Source organism: Molothrus ater, chromosome 2, assembly GCF_012460135.2.
Source record: "Molothrus ater isolate BHLD 08-10-18 breed brown headed cowbird chromosome 2, BPBGC_Mater_1.1, whole genome shotgun sequence".
NCBI lineage: Eukaryota > Metazoa > Chordata > Aves > Passeriformes > Icteridae > Molothrus > Molothrus ater.
The window spans coordinates 57,692,266-57,711,868 of record NC_050479.2 but is presented as its reverse complement, the minus strand read 5'-3'; positions in this window follow the sequence as shown (position 1 = coordinate 57,711,868).

Below are 19,603 nucleotides of genomic sequence, written 5' to 3'. Positions count from 1 at the left end.
GGACATGCACTTTGACCATTACAATCCTAAATTAAGCACTAACTGTCATTACCAGCTCTTGCCAATCTTTGTAATTCAAAAGTAACTGGAGAACTGGTCTTTAAGTCAAGAAGATAAATTCAACATCTTTTGTTTCCTTCAAATTAAACTCTAATAATTACTACAAGTAATTCAGGGCAGTCTGTCATATTGATCCCACAGCTTTGTAAAAGTACTTTACACTGACTGTAGTACACTGGCCACAGTTTTTTCCTTGGAAATGTCTTAGGGTTTAAAATTAGTTGTAAAGAATAAAAAACAGAAACAGCAACCAAAAAATCCCAATTATGAATAGTAACATCAAAGAAAGATTAAATATGCAAAATCAGCATCTCTTACATTTAAATACTGTTCTTTAACTAAACTAAGTATTATATTAGTGAAATATTGCAGCCCCCAAGGATTATCCTGGCAAATTCTTCCCAGAACAATCCTCAAAACTCAACAGCATAGTTTAGTTTTAGGCAGCTAATTAAAGCAATTAATTTAGCTGGGTACATTCCTTCTACACTTAGTGGAGAAAGCAAGGAGATCACAGTGGGCTGAATAACCTCTGCAAGGGATATACTTTCTTTCTCCATTAACCATAGTATATAAGAATGTTCATTTCTTAAGCAATTATTTTAGGTGCTTGATGTTAGCCCTGATGTCTTTGCACAGAAAATAAACACAAGGAATAAAGTAATGGGCATAGTACAAAGAACCATTCTCATCTCATGTCCTTAGTCCTTAGTCATGTATGATGTCTTGGGATATTTAAAATAATTTTTATTAAAAGTACATATTTTTTCCTATCTGCTGAGAAATCTTACTGAATACATATTTAAACTGAGCATTCAGTTAAAACCTAAAGAAAAAAACATTAGAAACATGTTACTTTGGTGACAACAAGAATAAAGGAATTACTAAAACTTCTTTACTGGATTCTAGTCAACCCAACTTAAATATTTTATTAATGCTTCTAGGAGTTTTTATCACTACAGAGCTTTCTATTGACTGAACAGAGTCATTATGTAAATATTTTTTGTAAAAAAGTACCCTGTAACTTTGTTGATAATATATAAAAAATACTTCCCAACATTTCCCTAGAATTGTTTTTATTAATGATAAACCCACCACTTTTCCCTTGCAAAAATATATTGAGAATTGAGCACTATTAGCCAAGACCCAGTGTTCTATTAAGAAATAATAATTTGCTATGGATTGACTTACATGCAATCTAATCTATATTAAATGATTTAGAACTCTTGCTCTTTAATTAGATGCAGATATTTTGATCAGAGAAGTTCAAAAAAATCTTATCTAGATTTCATGGCTGAGGTAGGAATTTCTTTTCTGTTAGGAAATGAAGCCATCACAGTACTGGGGCTTTTTCACTGTGTAATATATTGTCAAGGTCCTTATTTAGGAGACCAAAACCCAACCCATTAAGTCCAATGCCGACACAGCAGATTTGAATTTATGATTTTACAACGTGGCATTTAAATGACAGCTTAAAAACACTCCTGAGTAACAGACTTTCAACACTTTTTGAAAACCCAGTGCCTTTCTGACCCTGAAATGCTATTCTGTCAGGAAAAGAGGATCATCAAATCCTAAGCAAAGCCAGCAAAATGTATCCTGGTTCTGTAGCCCAATTTTTATAAATTTATTGTCCAGCAGGATACCTGAGGTTTCTCCTGTATTTGGCTCTGCCTATTTTCCTGAGCAGCGTGGTCCAATAGAAGTGGGCCCTCACAGCAAAACAGTCATACACAAACAGTAAATGGGTAAAACAGTAAATATTTCCTGGGTTTTACATCAGGCAGAACACAGATTAGTGGCAGAGACCATATATTCATCTGCTACTTTCCAGTAGCCCATCTTTCAGTCCAGTTTAAATCCAAAATTTATCTAATTCTTGAACTTTAAAACACTGCATGATAAACCCCAATGTGTGGCACGATGGAAAACTAAAAACCATTCCTGGTCTTAATTAAAATAACAATGCAGAAAATTATTTTATATTTTCATAACATTCAATAACGAATGCAAAGAGAGAAAAGATCCAAGGGAAAAAAAGCAACATGATGCTTTTCCAAGATTTAATACAGAAAGCTTCCTCAGATTGTAAAACTATTTCACAGAGATATTCACTGCAGCCCTGAGCGAGAGGCATGCATACATGCAGACCATTATGCCTTGCTACTCTAACAGGTTACTAAATGCAAAAGCACTGCATACACTATGCCGTACAGGTTTTGTAGGACTCAGGTGTTTAGCTAGCCTGGAATTGCAAGTCTTCAGCCAGATATCTAATTTTTGGGTTTTGAACAGATGGGCATCTTAATGCCTTAGTTAAATGTCTGCTTTAACACAACAACATACGTGTATGGCTGACACATAAGGTGAGACCTCTGTGGACCATTGTCCCACAGTTAGGGAGCTTTAGAGGACCAGATCTCTAATCTCTGACTACTGGTCAGGCAAATCAGTTAAAAATTGTAGACTTTGTAATGCATAGCAACTCTGGCAAAATTATACAGATGCCTTCTTGAAAAGCAGTATCCTACTACACATATTGGTGCAAAAGCTATACCAGATAAAACATATTTCTGTAATATAGCCAACAAGTCCCAGTGGTATTGAAAATGAACAGAGACTATTAGCTGAGGTTTCTGTTTTGTAAATTATTAATATTTCAATATTAGGAGATTTTTTTAATGTTATTGAAATCTTCCTGACCTGGAGCAATACATTATACCATAAGATAATACTTTTGCCTGCTACCTTCATAGGGCCTGGGCTTAAATCTGTCTTGGGTCACAAGTGAAATTATCTAAATGGCCTCAAATTAGCCCTCAGTGTCATTTGTTCATTTCACAAAAGTAGTATTGTGCATAATTTGGCAGCAGAGTGCAATTGTAGAGGACTATTCTGTAAGGAACCAAAAAATGGAATACAAGGGATATTGGAGACCAGGTTTGCTTTTGGCAATGTTATTTGGATCAGTCCAATATAAATTATATCTTACTTTCATGAGAACCACTATTCAGCAAATTGGTTAGCATGATGTAGTTGTCTAAACATTGTTTTACAGTTTCATGCTATTTTGGACAATGACAATCCAAGACATCCTTTGATTCATCCTACTTGCAATAGAGAAAAATTGCTATAAGTACTGATTGTATAGGAAAACAATGCTGGGTTTTTTGTTTGTTTGTTTCTTTATGTTTTTAAGTATGATGATAATTAGAATGTGAAACAATGAGGCAAGCTATAATTAGAGGTTCAAATGAAAACAACATCATCAACATCATTCAACTATACACAATAAAATTCAATTAAATAATTTGCTGTGTGACCAGTTTTACCTAACATAATAAAGAAAATGGGAAAATTAAAAAAAAGAAGTAGGAGGAAAGTTGTCAAATAAATTAGCTGGTGTAAATTATTCCATTTGTTGTGCTAATAAAACAAAGAATGTGGTAAATGTCCAATTTCTTATATTTGAAAGGTTATGAGTCACTGAAATTTCATGAACTTAAATGTAATCAAGAAGAGGGGGAAAAAGTAGCATCTCTGCTTACATAAGCAAATGGACACTCCTAATTGAACAGAGCATTTTTAGGGTAATAGCCTAGTTGTTCAGCAGTTGCACAAAAGATTCTTCAATAAAATTGGTCTATTAGTAGTGTAAGGAATGCAAGATAGCAAAAGAATATAAACCTGGGCTGGAAACCTCTTTGAAAAAGGAATTCTGTTTTCTTTAACAGCTATCACTACTTATGCATGTTGCTCTGTAAAAAGCATTGATCAAGATCAGTGCGCTTCAGATTCAAACATAGGTGAAATTGTAAGGTTTGCCTCACAATTGCATACAGCAACAGGGAACATCATTGCTTCAGCACTATGCTTTCTGTCTTAGCCTGACTCTGCAATAACCCTCAGCTTCAAGATTTTCCTCCCTGCACTCTGCTCCAGTACCCACAGTGCATTGACCTTGTCTGGACTCAGATTACCCACGAAACCACTCTGTCACTCCTCTCCTCAGCAGGGGCAGGAGCAGGAAGTAACATGGGAAAAAAATCATGGGTCGAGATAAGTTTTCTAAAACAAAAGAAAAATGCAACACATTTTATTCTCTATTTCTCACCAGCAAGTGATGCCCAGCCCCTTTCCAAGAAGCAGGCTTCAGCACATATAGCTGTTACTCCAGAAGGAAATGTCACAAGTAACGAAAGTCGCTTCCTTTTTCTTAGCTTTTATATCTGAGCTGACGTTATAAGGTATGGAATACTCCTTTGATCAGTCTGGATCAGTTGTCCTGGCTATGTCCCCTCCCAAGATCTTGCCCAGTCCCAGCCTGCTGCTGAGGCTGGAATGTTGGAGAGACAGCAATGATGCTGTGCCAGCTCTGCTTAGCAGGAGCCAAAATACTGGTGTGCTATGAACACCTTTCCAAATACCAGAGCAAAGAACAGCACTGTGAGGGCTGCTGTGGGAAAATGAAATTAATCACAGTCAGACCGATAGAGATGAGTCCTGCTACATATGCATGCATATTATATATATGCATTCACTCAATTAATTATATAAATATGCAAAATTAAAGCTAACTACTTGAATAAGGAAATATTCCCTCAAAGAGAATTTAACAGATTTATTATTTGACTAGCAATGTTTCAAAATAACAGTCCTGACCTTTGTGTTACTAAAGACTCTTTTGTTTAATTTTTAATATTTCAGTTTATTAAACTTTCAAGTGGAAAAAAAACCCAACCACAATATAGTGGAATATGAAGAAGTAACCATAAGCACTGAATAATTAAGAAATCAATAAACAATTTCACATTTCTTTGGTGTTCAAATGACCTTCCAGAATTAGAAGCTAAGACAGTGTATGCAATGCGCAATCATTAGGTAGGTAATGTACCAAGTAAATTTGAGTAGGCTGGTAAATTTTGATTTAACTATCCTAACTGCTTTGATAGGTTAACTCTAAAGATCATTGAATCAGTCAGACAGCAGTTCAGCAAAAGCCAAATAAAAGGCAGCCCTTAGAAAGTAATACACATGCAGAAAAAATATCAGTGAGTTGTGGGAGGTAGGTGGTAAGAGGATGCCCTGTAAAGATTATTCTCTCCAAAATCTGTGATATAACCTCCTACTGCTGAAGACTGAGGTCAGACAAAGCCTAAGGAAAGCCAACAATACTTTTTTTTTGATTAATAGAAATATCATCTAGTTCAGAGTTCATGTGAACAGCCAGAAAAATCTTATGTGTCTGGCTCTGAGAAAGGCAGGAAGGAATACACCTTTGTCCTGCAGCAAGAAGAGAATAGCCTCAATGGGTATGAGAAAGGGTTGAACAGAGAGTTATCACTAGGGAGGATTGAAGGGGAGGTTACAGGTTCTTTTTTGTGGGAAACCACCAGTCCTTTTATCAGAGGTGCTTTATATGCATCAGTATGCTGTGGATGGATAACTGCACAACAATTGGAAGCTGACTTTTGTGACTGAGGTCAAAAATGTCTGCCTCTACTGAAAGAATCTTCTCCTTTCACACCATCTACCTGAAGCTGTCTTGTTAGGGTCACTCTGCAGAGCAGTTTTCCTGCCTTCTCATTTATATATTTCAGCCCAAATCCAGCCTGCCTGTCCTTCTGTAGCTGGGCATAATATTAAAGATTCAGTTCAAGGACTCAGAGGCTCTATAAATTGCTTGGTACCCTTGGTTTGTGGGCACTCTCAGTTCCTCACAGAACTAATCCAGCTCCCCCCCAGGATTATAAATGAAATCACCCCAAATGTCTCACCATGTATGCAAATCTGTCATTCACTCTATATATCAGCTCTGCAAATAACTCAGTGCTCCTCATACACAAAAATAATCTTTCTGAGGTGGGGCAATAGATTTTTTCTGAGATAAAGGGTAGCACTGAGAACCTGTGTTCACCTTTTCTGTGCCCTCTTCGTGACAGTTGTGTTGATGAAGTCTACAAAGCAGCCTGAATTGAAAGTCTACTTGATAATTTGTATCTTGCTCTCTTACCTATCATTATAGTTCATCATTATCTTCTAAAAGATTTTCCATTGCTTCTGAAACAAGTTAAGTCAGCATTCTCTCTCTCTCTCTGTCTCTTTCTCTCTCTCTCTCCCTCTCTCCCTCCTCTCCTGGAGAAGCAGTACAGCTGTCAATATGACAATCTAACCACAATATGTTACACCCATTTAGGTGTTTGGAGGAAGGACTAAATAAATTTAGCTATAGCTGATCAAATTAAAGTTTGTCTTTATGTAAGAACAAGCCATTCAGAGTCAGATTGATAAATGAGTAAAATGGAAAATATCACTTAAAAATAAATACTATATGAATTTAATCATGAAGATTATAACAATTTCTAAGGACTTTACCTTCATTACAGTTCTAGAGGTACTGAACATTAACCTTTTCTTTTCTTTTTTTTACTTTCTCAAATCAATAAAGTATTTTTAGCATATAGGATGTTACAGAAAGTAGAGTAAACTGAGGCAAATTGATTACTTACAATGTAACTGTTTGGCCTAGGAAGTCTGAGTACAAACCATGTCTGCAAGCTACTCATTACTGAGAACTCCTTCACTGACTATGTAATCAATTTCAATAGAGATTGATTTTATAAGTAATATGCCCTCAAACCTACATGCCATTTACACCTTTTATTTGGCATCTCTTAAAATTAAAACAAATATTAATATAAGTCATAAATCAAGAACTCAGAAGTCAATAAGGGTTCTCTGCTTATTGCAGAGAAGTAGCTAGAAGCCCCTAAAAACCCAACAAATTTACTTGAGCTTCAAACGTTGAAGTTTGCTTAAGAAGTATTGTGAAGTTATTCAAACATAAGTACAACTCTGGGTTTGTCAATTTTTTGTGTAAAGAAATTCTTTCATTTTTGTATTTGTGCCTCAAAAGATGAGAAGTTCAGCAATGTATAAAAATAAACTTGTGTATAAATCACACAGCCTGAGTCATGCATCAGATGCAATAACTAGAGAGACATACTTGTGAAAATCAGCCAGCAGTTTTCTCCAAATGTGCACAGGATGAAAGTCACAACAGTAGTGCAAGTATATGAGCTGTGTACTCAGGCAGACAGTTCATAAACAATCTGCTTTGTTGGCAGAGTAAGAACAGAGAAAGAAAAAGAAAAAGAAAAAGAAAAAGAAAAAGAAAAAGAAAAAGAAAAAGAAAAAGAAAAAGAAAAAGAAAAAGAAAAAGAAAAGAAAAAGAAAAAGAAAAAGAGAAAAAGAGAAAGAAAAAGAAAAAGAAAAAAGAAAAAGAAAAAGAAAAAGAAAAAGAAAAAGAAAAAGAAAAAGAAAAAGAAAAAGAAAAAGAAAAAGAAAAAGAAAAAGAAAAAGAAAAAGAAAGAGAAAAAGAAAAAGAAAAAGAGAGAGAGAAAGAAAAAGAAAAGAAAAAGAGAAAGAAAAAGAGAAAGAAAAAGAGAAAGAAAAAGAAAAAGAAAAAGAAAAAGAAAAAGAAAAAGAAAAAGAAAAAGAAAAAGAAAAAGAAAAAGAAAAAGAAAAAGAAAAAGAAAAAGAAAAAGAAAGAGAAAAAGAAAAAGAAAAAGAGAGAGAGAAAGAAAAAGAAAAGAAAAAGAGAAAGAGAAAGAGAAAGAAAAAGAAAAAGAAAAAGAAAAAGAAAAAGAAAAAGAGAAAGAAAAAGAGAAAGAAAAAGAAAAAGAAAAAGAAAAAGAAAAAGAAAAAGAAAAAGAAAAAGAAAAAGAAAAAGAAAAAGAAAAAGAAAAAGAAAAAGAAAAAGAAAAAGAAAAAGAAAAAGAAAAAGAAAAAGAAAAAGAAAAAGAAAAAGAAAAGAAAAAGAAAAAAAAGTTTAACAAAGCCAGACTGCAGTGGATGCAGTGGAAGACAAGCTTCTAACTTGCAAGTATTTGGAAAGAACAGTGTAAACATTAACGCTCCATCCTCTGCTTACTGTCCGAAATTTTCCTACAAGTCTCTGCCTTATATATCTGCTTTTTAACCACATAATAAGGTTGACTGGAGCAAATTAAATTTGACAGAGATTTTTCCCTGACTTTGGAAAATACAGAAAAGGTTACATTATTCACCATGACCCCAGAAATCTTTGATTCTGGCTTTTGACCTAAACTTTTTGATCTTAAAGAGTGGTATATTAGGAACACTGATTAATAGGAAAGTAATGGGATAGGTTAGTACTGCTACCAAGTAGGATATTGGCTGGTGTTAATTAGATCTGTGATGACATTTTCTACACTGATGAGTTCCAGCTCCTATGAGAAAAATGTCCATGGATTTTGTAAGAGCATTCACAGTTATTGTCCACCTGTCTCCTCTTGATTTCCAAGACATTCAACACATCTTCTGCCATAGCTCAGCTGTATTCATGTGAGCAAACTACTCTGTATCACTTTCCCAACAGGAACCTGGAAGCTCCAAATCAAGAATATCTTTGGATTTTCAGCATGAAAGCCAACCAACCTCCATCTTATTCACTTATCTTTGCTCACCTTTATTCCATTTTCTTGCAGTCAGTCTGAATAGACAGACAGCTGACATAGAGGATTTTATAACCTCCTGAAGAGAGAAAGTGTTTAGGGATACAACGGAAGAAATCCTAATGGCTATGAGAAATGTTGTGACTTTTTCAGAGATGCCTACCTATAGCATGCAGTATCTTTGTTATCAGGTCTTTGGACTAAGACATTTGCCATCTACTTGAATTTGTATAACCTGTTTGCCATAATGATATTGAAGACTTTCCTATTTCCAATCTTGTGGTATTTTTCATTGACATTACATTTTACAATTAGGTATTCTTAAGCTGAACTCCAGTGCAGCAAGATGATGGGCACCTCTTAGGTGGCTCAAAATTTCTGAGACAATAATTTACTTTCAATGAAATCATTGTTTATCTTTAAGTTAGGAATTTTGGCATAATTCACAAGGTCTTCTTACCGACAGGATTTAAATAAGTCAAATAAAAACATGATATATTTATAGCAATAAAATTAATTTATCATCTATGTTCATGAATATGAAGAAAAACAGCAAATTACTTCCTGGTATATTCAACAAAATCATAATTAACCATACTATTCACTTCTAGAAGGCAGGAAGAGTCTAACAAAATATCATGGTCTTCACAGAGAGCAGTTTCATAGAAACCTGTGGAGAGAAGGGAGAGTTGAAGGACGCTATTGATAGTTGCCAGGACTACTAATTCTTGCATAAGGCTGGAAAACAAAGAAGAGGTGAGAAGCATTTTCTCTATCAGATACTTATTTAACAATCCTAGCAGAGAGCCATTCTCACTCACGTCATCTGCTTCTGCTGCGAGAGCGGCTCTGAGAGTGCAGCCATGGGGAGGCCTGTTTTGATCGAGTCCGCTGCTTTCCCTTTCAAAGCGAATGAGATAATGCGGCTGTGGAACAGCACCTTTTTATCAGAGCAGTGGGATTCCATTGAAATGTAGTACAATGCAGATGCAAGTTAGTATTTCCCTAAAGCAGGTGCACACTTCTCCCTTTGAAACTGTGAACACAGCCTACATCCCTGTATGTCCCTGTATCCCAAACTAGGCCTCAGTAGAACCCACTCAGCATTGCCTTTTACTATTTGTCCTTTTGTCTCGTTTTCCTCTGTGCAGAAGAATTTTAGATATATGCCAAAAATACCTTTCACAAATAGAAGTCAAACTATTTTGGTTTGATTTTTTTTTTTTGTGGGTTTTTTTGGTGGTTTGTTTTTGGTTTTTTTTTTTAAAGGGTAAGTCAGGTTGAAATTTAAATCAATTCCTTGCCTCATTTGCCCTTATAGTAAGTTTCACCTATGGAAATTAAAACAATACATGGTAGAGTACTGTGTTAGCAGGTTGGAGTAAATGGTTTGGGAAAAAATGAACCAATTGACTGATGTTAAGCCCTACATAGGCCTGTGATCTGTGTTGCTTGTTAGTACATGCTGTACTATTAGCTATGTTTTTGTGTACACAGCATAACATTAATTAGCTGTAGCTGATGCAGTTATGGACAGTTTAATGATGCACAGCAATTCACAGCTTCTGGAAGTCTGCCTAGGAATGAGGAAGTAGTAGCTACTGAGAGAAAATAGAAAAATCCAGAAATGTCTTCCAGCTTGAATTCAACCACTGCAAAAAGGAATGATGGTCATACTATTCATCTTAGTCCCTTTTGGAGCTGAGTTTTAGAATTCCCTTTGAGGAAATTGAAACAGGATGGACATTTCAGATGTTATGGGCTTAAATTCAGGTGGTCTGACTGCCTTCTGCTGATTTGTCTTGCACAAGAAGTTTCACATCAGGCATCTTTCTCTGTGAGAAGAGGGTGACTTACTGAACAGCTGGTGATTCCTGCAGTCCCTCAGGTATGAAGCACAAGACTAGAGCCAGCAACACAGGCTGCAACTTGGGACTGCAGAATCAAAGGAATAGAAACTAGTGTGCACCATTTCCATTGTCGTATGAAGGGCAGATCAATAATTTCTCATCTCTGCAGAGTGACAAACACCTTGCAGCAGCCTTGCCTGAGTTTCACACCCCCAGCAGCAGAAAATGGTTCTTTACCTAAGAAATTTAACAGCATAAGATTTTTATCTCAAGAGCTATAAACTCCAGTTGTGCTTTCACTTAAATTTATGGCTGAAAGTTTAGAGACTAATAGAATGGAAAACATGAGTGTCTCAAACTTGAATTAGAGAGCTGGCCTTCGCAGCTGGGAGTTCAGAAAAAAATCTCTATTCAAACAAGTACAGCAATGACATATAACATATTCTCATAGTAGGTACCATCTCATTAAATAGAAACTTTGAATGAGCAATTTATTGCAAAAAATATGAGGGAATTAGACAGTGATGTTCAATCATTGCAATCTGTTTATTCAATTCCTCTCTGAGATTATTGAAAAATAGGAAAGTAGAACACAATTACAGAAAATATAACATAGTTGTTCCCTGCTTTCTTTGTACTGCCCTGATGAAGTAAACCAGAAGTGGACATCGGTGAGGTATTCTTAAGAAATTGGTGGATTATAAAATCTTTTAAGTCAAGATAGCTGGTACATTCACTACAGCATATAAGTTAAACATTTCAGTTAAATGGAAGGATTTGTTGAACATATTTTATTAAAAAGCACGTAGAGTGATGAGAGTGGAAATGTATTAAAAATAAAACAAATGTCGTCTCTTAAAAATGCTGAGTTTTGGACTTTCTTTGGGAGCATAAGAGCTTAGAAACCTTTATTAGACTGTGGATGCATCAGCCCACACATGAGATCTTAGTCTCATCCAGATATTCCATAAAGGAGGACACTTAACTTGAGATACCAGCTCAATATATCCACAAGAGACCCACAGGTAATAGCTCTCTTGTTTGCCTTGAAACGGGATTTAGAAAAGAATACTTCTTTCTTATGAAGCTTCTATTGGAATTTTGTACATTAAATTAACCTTATTCCTTTGGGATTTTTAATTTAAGATCCTACAGACTCTGTATTATAGAATTTTTATTGGACTTACAGTTTTCTTTGCCTTCACTGCACCTCAGAGGCTCAGATGCTATGACTTTTACTTGAAGCTTCTCTCAAAGTGTAAGTGATTTCATGGCACAAATATAGGAAATAAGAGGAAACACAAAATGAAAAACATTTAGCAGAAAACATCTAAATTATAACAGATGGGAAGGAAATAGATAAAATTAAATGTAAAAAAAAAAAAAATAAAGCTCCAAATCAGCCTTATTCCTGAAAATTAAACCTATGTTTGATTAAAGAAAGGAACTGATTATCATGAAACAAAAAGGGAAAGATATGTCTGAGTGAGCTTTTTACCAAAGTTTCAATTAGTGATTCTAATCCTGTAAACAGGCAAAACTGGAGGGCAATAGATCTAGCATATTTAAAATGTATATTTCAATATGAAATGAACTGTCATCTTTGTGTGCAGGTTTTTTTTAAAATCAATTAAAAAGAAAATCTGGGAGACTAGCTCAGATTTGGATGAAAAATTTTAAAATGACGACATTAAGATGAAGATGAATTGTGTCCAAGCCATTCAAATATATGTTAATGACAACATGAAGTGGAATATTTAGTAGAAGACATTTTTAGAATATGCTTTAGAGAATCACAGAGTATCCTGGGCAGATATTTAGATTAAAACACACTGAGTCTCAAAATCTGATTCTAAATTGAGTCTAATCAGAGAAAATATCTGAAATAGTACCAGCTTCAGATAAATGATGAGTAAAACTCTTATCTACTTCAGAAGACAGTTAAAAACATCCTTTCATTAGTAGAAACATCCCAGTAGAAATTAGTGCTGAGTCCTACTAGACTTGGTCTTTTTCTAAGGACTTGCATTTCTATGTTTTTCTTCCCTTCTCTTCCCCATTCACAGACAGATTATCTTATATTCACTCATTCCTCAGCTTTATACATTCCAGTGGTTCCCATTCAACCACCTCATATCCTTTTTTTTTGCCTTTTCCTTTCTTTTTTAACTGAAAATTTAAAATACTAATTTGCTTCTATTCCTATTTTTTTTTGTTTGTTTCTTTTACTATTTTCCAAATCAGTTTAGGGGAAGTCAAATTATTTCAGTTTGGATTTACTCCAACAGTTCCATCATCTCTTATTAACATAATTCCACTAAGGCCTTTATCTCACTCATTTATCTCTGCAGTAAAGAGCTTACCCATAGATGCACACACCATACAGGTACAGAGAGTTTTTAAATTCTATCACTTATGCAGTCAGTAGGTTTTCCACTTTAGATATGAAAACAACAGAAATTTCAAACACATATATATAAAAGCAAGCTAATTTCAGGACTTACTTCAGTACTCCAAAGCTAACTCCATTGCATCCAAAGACCATTTCCAGTTAAATTTTAGGACAGACTAACCCCATACTCAAACACAGACACACACATTTTCCTCCTTCCAGAAAACAAACTCACAGTGTAATGGGATGAAGAGGACAAAGAAATCATGGAATGTAATTAATTTCTAGAAAAAAGTCCAAAAGATGGGCAAACAGAAGCCTATTAGCTGCACTGAAACAAATCATCTGCTTACTGCAGTACAGCAGGAGACATTTTAAAATACCTGCTACTGGTTTATATATTTCTGTAGGAATTCCAGGAAATACAAAGCTTTCTCCTTCCAATAAAATTCTGCTTTCCATCCTCTTCTCCCTTTTTCTACCCCTCTCCCACCACTGTTTCTGCACGTTTCTTCTTAGAACAAAATGGTGTTAACAGCTAACAAATAGGCATTTCCTCTAATTTCTCCAAAAGACTGAATTATTTTTTATAGCAGTGTGAACAATTAAAAAATCTTCCTACCCACATGCTTTAGCATATATGGTCTTTTTTTTCCTACTTATTGACCCACTACTCTAACACATGGGTACAGATCCCACAGTATGCCACTGTTCACACAGTGATGATGTAAAAGGTGAAAGATGAAGACAAAGAAGTGTACTGTCAATTATAAGCTAAGAAATCAACTTTTAAAATGTGTATAAGAAAAGAAAAGAAAGAAAAAGTGTTACTTAACAAAGTGACAGTTTACTGTCCTGTAAGGTCGTCTCCTAATTGGCATAAAACCACAACATTTCAAAATCAGACAAAATTAAGCTTACCATAAAGATAATAGTTCAACTGTTGAGTGTAGCTATGCTAGATTACTTGGCTGCAATTTCCAAAAGATATGGCAAACACAAGTAGCTCTTATGTTTCTTTTCATTTGTCAACAGCCATATATCACAAGGCATGTTTCACACAGACCAAAGCAATTCAGTCCTCTCTCAGGTCTGGTTTAAATCAGTCATCTAAAAAAAATGGATCCTATAGCCCACTCTGGCACTGCTGAATGCACAGAAGAAATTTTTCATGGAATTTTCCAATCTAGCCAAGAACAGTCATTCATTGAGATAGAACAAAATAGTCATCCAACCTGGGGATTAAACCTCAAAACTGGCAACAGATTTTAATTAATTAGTCATACTCTGTTTTGAAGATCTTGACAGCATTTCATCTTTTCTGGCTTGACTGAGTAGTGATTACGAGGTCCTTATGTAGTAACTAAATGTCATGTACATGGTTTCATTCAACCAAAGAAATGCCACTATTACTCAGATAAACAACTTTTATCAATCTTTTGATACTGATCCTGCAATTACTTTAATATGTAATGCTAATCAAGCTGGGGAAACATATAGACGCCTTTCTCTTAAAGGGTGAACATGTGAGCATAAATAAGAATTTTCTATGCATTTATCTTTGTGTGAATCTCCCAAGAGATCAGACTTCCCAATTCTGCAGTTTTCATCTCCAAACTCAGCATTAATATCTTAAACATCAATTTATTTGTATAAAATGGTTTGCAATGGGTTGCATGTTTTATCTTAGATGTAGAATTAATACATCTTTGGATGTTGAGTTCCAGAGCAGGATGATTTATTAATTTATTTATTTAGTAGCTCAATAAAACATTCAAAGGGCAAGTCTATGCTTATCACAAGTGGGCAGCTTGTAGAGATTGACATGATACTAAGGCTTTCAATACTCAAATTTACTTTGTGCTAGCCACAGGTGTATAAGAACTGCAATTTGTGTAAGCCCCAAGAGAACTAATTATGTGTTAAGAAGAATGCACATTTTACTATGTAGCATACAATACAAGAAAATTACCATGCATCAGGTTTTTGAGAGACAGAACTTTAGGCAGGTAACAGGTATAGTTCTGAACAGATTTATTCTGAAATGAACTCCCTTGAAGGTTTATCAAAAGTAATACTTTTTTTCATTTAAATATATCTTCTTTACAGTGTTGAGATCTGCCTCTGAATATTCTCTGAATTCAAATAATATAGTAAGGTCTTCTACAAAGTCTCAAGCTTCAAAAGACAAATAATTTTGTTTATTTTACTAGCAATATTAGGCAGAGATTAATTTTACATGAAATCAACAGGCTCTTTATTGTAAAGCCAGTGTCCAATGACATTAAGAGAAACTGATTATTTGGAAAATCTTCATCTACAGAATTATTACATAATGTCACAAATGAGATGAAAATTTGTCCACACTCGTGGTGGGTTGACCTTGGCTTAATGCCAGATACTCTTCAAGCTGCTCTATCATTCCTTTCCTCAGCAGGACAGGAGAGGGAGAGAATAAGATAGAAAAATACCATCATGTATCAAGGTAAAGAAAAAGCAGACAAAACCAAAAGACTTATTTTCCACTCCCCTGCCATTTCCCAGGAAACAGGGTTTCAGTAGATGTGAAAGTTGCTCTGAAAGACAGACAAAACTTCCCCCTCCTACCCTTTTCCCTTAGATTTGGTTGCTGAATATACATCATATGGTATGGGATACCCCTTCAGTCAATTTGGATCAGCTGTCCTGGTCATTTCCCCTCCCAAGTTCTTGCCCACCATCAGCCTACTGGTGGGAAATGTGGGAGAGGCAGCATTGATGCTGTGCCAGCATGGGTCAGCAGTAGCCAAAACACTGGTGCGTTACCAACACCTTTCTGGCTATTGGTACAAAGCACTGTGAGGGCTCCTGTAAGGAACATTATCTCCATCTCAGACAGACCCAATACAAAATTCATGTGGTCATCACTGCTATAAATAAGTGTAATTTAAATGTATGATAATTGTGGCCTTAGGAACCAGTACTGTACAACACTCAATTTGTTAGCAGTCTAACATTGTCTTTTGCTTGAATTGTCTTTTGCTTGAATTTTGTATTGATGTGTGTGTAAAGGTATATTTGTTATTCCATGGAAGACCTGAATAGCAGATCTCAGAAAGACTTGGCTATTTTCACAGAAAATCTGAGAATGGTGTGAAGATGGCATGTAGAAGCACAGGCTGGAAGCAAAAAGGTATAATACAGTCCATTGTATTAGAGATAAATGAAGGAAAAACACACCAGTTTAAAAATAGCCTTCTTGTCAGAAAATGTTTTCCTGAAAACTGCTTCAGAACAAGAGTGTTAATATGTTCTGAGAGCAGACACCAACCTGGATATGTTATACAATAGGGAAGCAATCTACAGTTTTAGAAATGCACATTATGAAGGAGCAAGGAGAGACAAATCTGAGCAAAGCTCTTAGGCTTGCAAAACCAGCAAAATGCTTTCATGTCATTCAAATGTGTTCATGGGGTTCATTGTCAATGTATTCTTGTGTCCTGTCTAAACTGCTACAGTGGCTATAAAAGCCCATGGCAATCACAAGGCCTATGGCCTTCTACAGAATGCTATCATCAGAGGACCTAGACAGATAATCTCTTTCTATCCCATAAAATGAAGATTTAGCTGACAGCATGTTTTATTTGTCACTATATTTTTACTGAAGATGTCCTCTAGGTTCACTTAGTAACAAACCTAGCTCAGATCTTCTTACTAGGAAATTGTGTTCTAAGTAACACTGAATACTAAAATGCAGCCTGTAAACATAGGCTTACTTGTGGCTGCTGTTGAATGAATGATGCTTGTCCTAAAATCAGGAGCTAAAGACATGAAAGTTCATTTTGGAGGGTATTCTGATTAGGAGACTGACATTAAGACCAGCAGTATCTGGCTTTCCATAAATCTGCTGGCATTGAAGCTGCTGTTGACTGGAACTGACTTCAGATACAAGGTGTATAATCAGAAGTAAATACAACAACTAAAAATATCCATTCAGAAATCTAGGGATATCAAATACTAACTTTCAAATGCCTTTTCCAGTCTATCCTTATCTGAACATACTGAGTTCATGTGAAAGCCGGAAAATTTTTCCAGGCCTAAAAGAGACCATGTCATGACTTCAAGTAATATAAGTCATTCTGGCCATTTTTTGTGGCTGCAGGTTTTATTCTCATTTTTTATATCTGTCAGGAAGGGCATATAAAGAAAAAATGTACCTGTGGCCCATCACAGCTCTGTGCTCTCTTCTGGAACACAATTTATTGCAATTCAATGACTCTGTAAAGTCCTGTTGTTTGGAAATGGTGTAACTGAAGAGTTACTTCTGTACCTTCTGCATCCATCTGCATCTTCTTATGAGGAAAGTCTAAGGCAATTGGGCCTGTTCTGTCTCAAGAAGAGACAACTGAGAGGGCACCTCATCGATGTCTCCAAGTAACTGAAGGGAGCGTGTCAAGAGGATGAAGCCAGGATCTTCTCCATGGTGGCAGGCAATAGGGTAAGGGGCAATGGGCAGAAAATGATGTACAGAAAGTTCCACCTCCATGAGGAAAGACTTCCTTACTGTGCAGTGACTGAGCCCTGGAACAGATTGCCCAGAGAAGTTGTGGAGTGTCCCTGACTGGAGAGATTCAAGAACCGTCTGAATGCAATCCTGTGCCATGTGCTCTAGCATGACCCTGCTTGAGCAGGGAGATGACCCACTGTGGTCCAACCTAACCCATTCTATGATTCTTTCTCCTCGCCTTCATTTATGAATATGGTCAGTGAGGCTGATCTTTGGCATGCCTAGTTCATCAACAAATACACAGAATACCCTCCCTCTGATTCTGCAATTCAACCCTTATATATTCAAATCAGATTCTTGATGTGGTAGAGCAGTAATCAAATGTCTTCAGAGAAAATTGAAATCCCAGGAATCCTTTGAGGATTAGAAAGACTAGTAAACAGAAATATCATTTGTGTTTAACTCCCCTGAGTGATTTTGAGCTTTCATGGTGGATTCACCTAAGTGAACCGAAGTCACATCATCTTCACATCATCTCGAGCTGGACATCATTCTGCTTCAGTACACAGAGATATTAATCAGAGAATTATACACAGAGAATTGTACACAGGGAATTATAATGTACTGTGTACATTGTATTCATCAGCCCTCCATAAGTTAGAACCAAAACAAACGCTTAGAACAAAAACTCCCAGATCTAAGTTTCCCAGGATTTCTGATATCAAGGATCCTACTTTGATGCAAGCAGCTAAAAAGCATCTATGGCTGAGTTGCTGCATATATAGGCTAAACTCACAGTTTGGTCAGCTTGGTACCTTCAAAACACAGAAACTGAAATTTTATAGGTATCACAGCAAAACAAAAAAGTCCAGTTTCTAAAAATTAAAGCTGAAGTCACAGTTCTTACCAATCCCATTAGAAGGGTTTTGCTTCAGTTTTTTGTTTATGAGTTAATTAAGAGCTGCAACTGTTTTCTCCTATATATCTTTACGTAGTGATGTGACATACAGTTTCTAAGAATAGTTACTTGTGAGACATTTGTGGAGTACTTGACATTCAAAACAGGAATCATATTGAATTGAAGTTATGTCGACACTGCTGTTTTTTCCTGATTGAAAATGTGAATTATGTTAGTGAACTCACTTTACATGACTATCCCCTTCTATTAGCTTAGTATTATCTATTACCACAAAAACTCCTGCCAGAAAATGTCATACTTACAGATAGTGAAGACATATTATGAAGGAAAAACATGGGCACTGCTGAAGCCAATCTGCTTCTTAAAATTGGTATCTACTACTGTCTCAAAGTTTTCATTTTTTAGCTGCAGTATCACCCATACTTGACACAGTTCCATGTACAGATGCAGGATTCTAAAAGCATCAGAAAACAAAAGGAGAAAAGGGGCAAGAACAGCAGAAACATTTTTTCTAACATCTTACATATCAACATTTCATTTCAGCATTGTAAAATTATGATTTGCATCTTGTGAAGTTGATATGTGTAAATGTTTCTTCAGTGGCTGCTCACAAAACAGACTCTACTGAATGAAGGTTGATATTAATTCCTTCTCTGCATTCTTTCTGGGATCAAAAGATGGACTTCTTCTAAACATGGAAGGAGATCACAGTTTTTTACAGTAATATGAAGTCGATGACTTTCTTTCTGTAATCCATTAAAGCCTGAGCTGAACCATCAAATTAATTTTGATTGTAATCCCAAGCACTTCAAATCCAGTTGTCCATCAGAGGAATTTAAATACATTAAGTCAGTCAAGATCTCCAGCTCTTCATTGTGTTTTTAGTGACCTAAAAAAAAAATTAAAGAGAATATATTATATTTTCACCAGGTAAAAATTAATTTGGATACCTGGTTGAAAAACATTACAGATATTTTGTAATTTTTTTCAGTTCTTCACCTTACACAAAAGACAATAAACATTTAGCATCTTTTTCATTGCTTGTTCTTATTGATTTCATCTTTATTTCTGCAAACACATGAACTCTTGGTTAACATTTTTCACTAGTATCCCTAATTACTGTTTGCATCGGCATGTAATTATTCTGTGTATAAATGCAAATATGGTTTTCTGACATTCAACTTTGTGCAGTAGTAAAGTTAAAGCAGCAATTTATTTACAATAGCATGACACATATAGTGCCAGGAAAATCTAAATCACACTCAAGTTCAAGACTCACTAAATGTTCATGAGTAGAGGGTAATTCAAGGTGTTGCTGAATACTCCTTCAACAGGAAATACAGGAAACATTGTTTAATGATTGCAAGAAAAGCATTTAGACATAATTTAAATTTCCAAACTAAAGATCTCCTGAAGCAT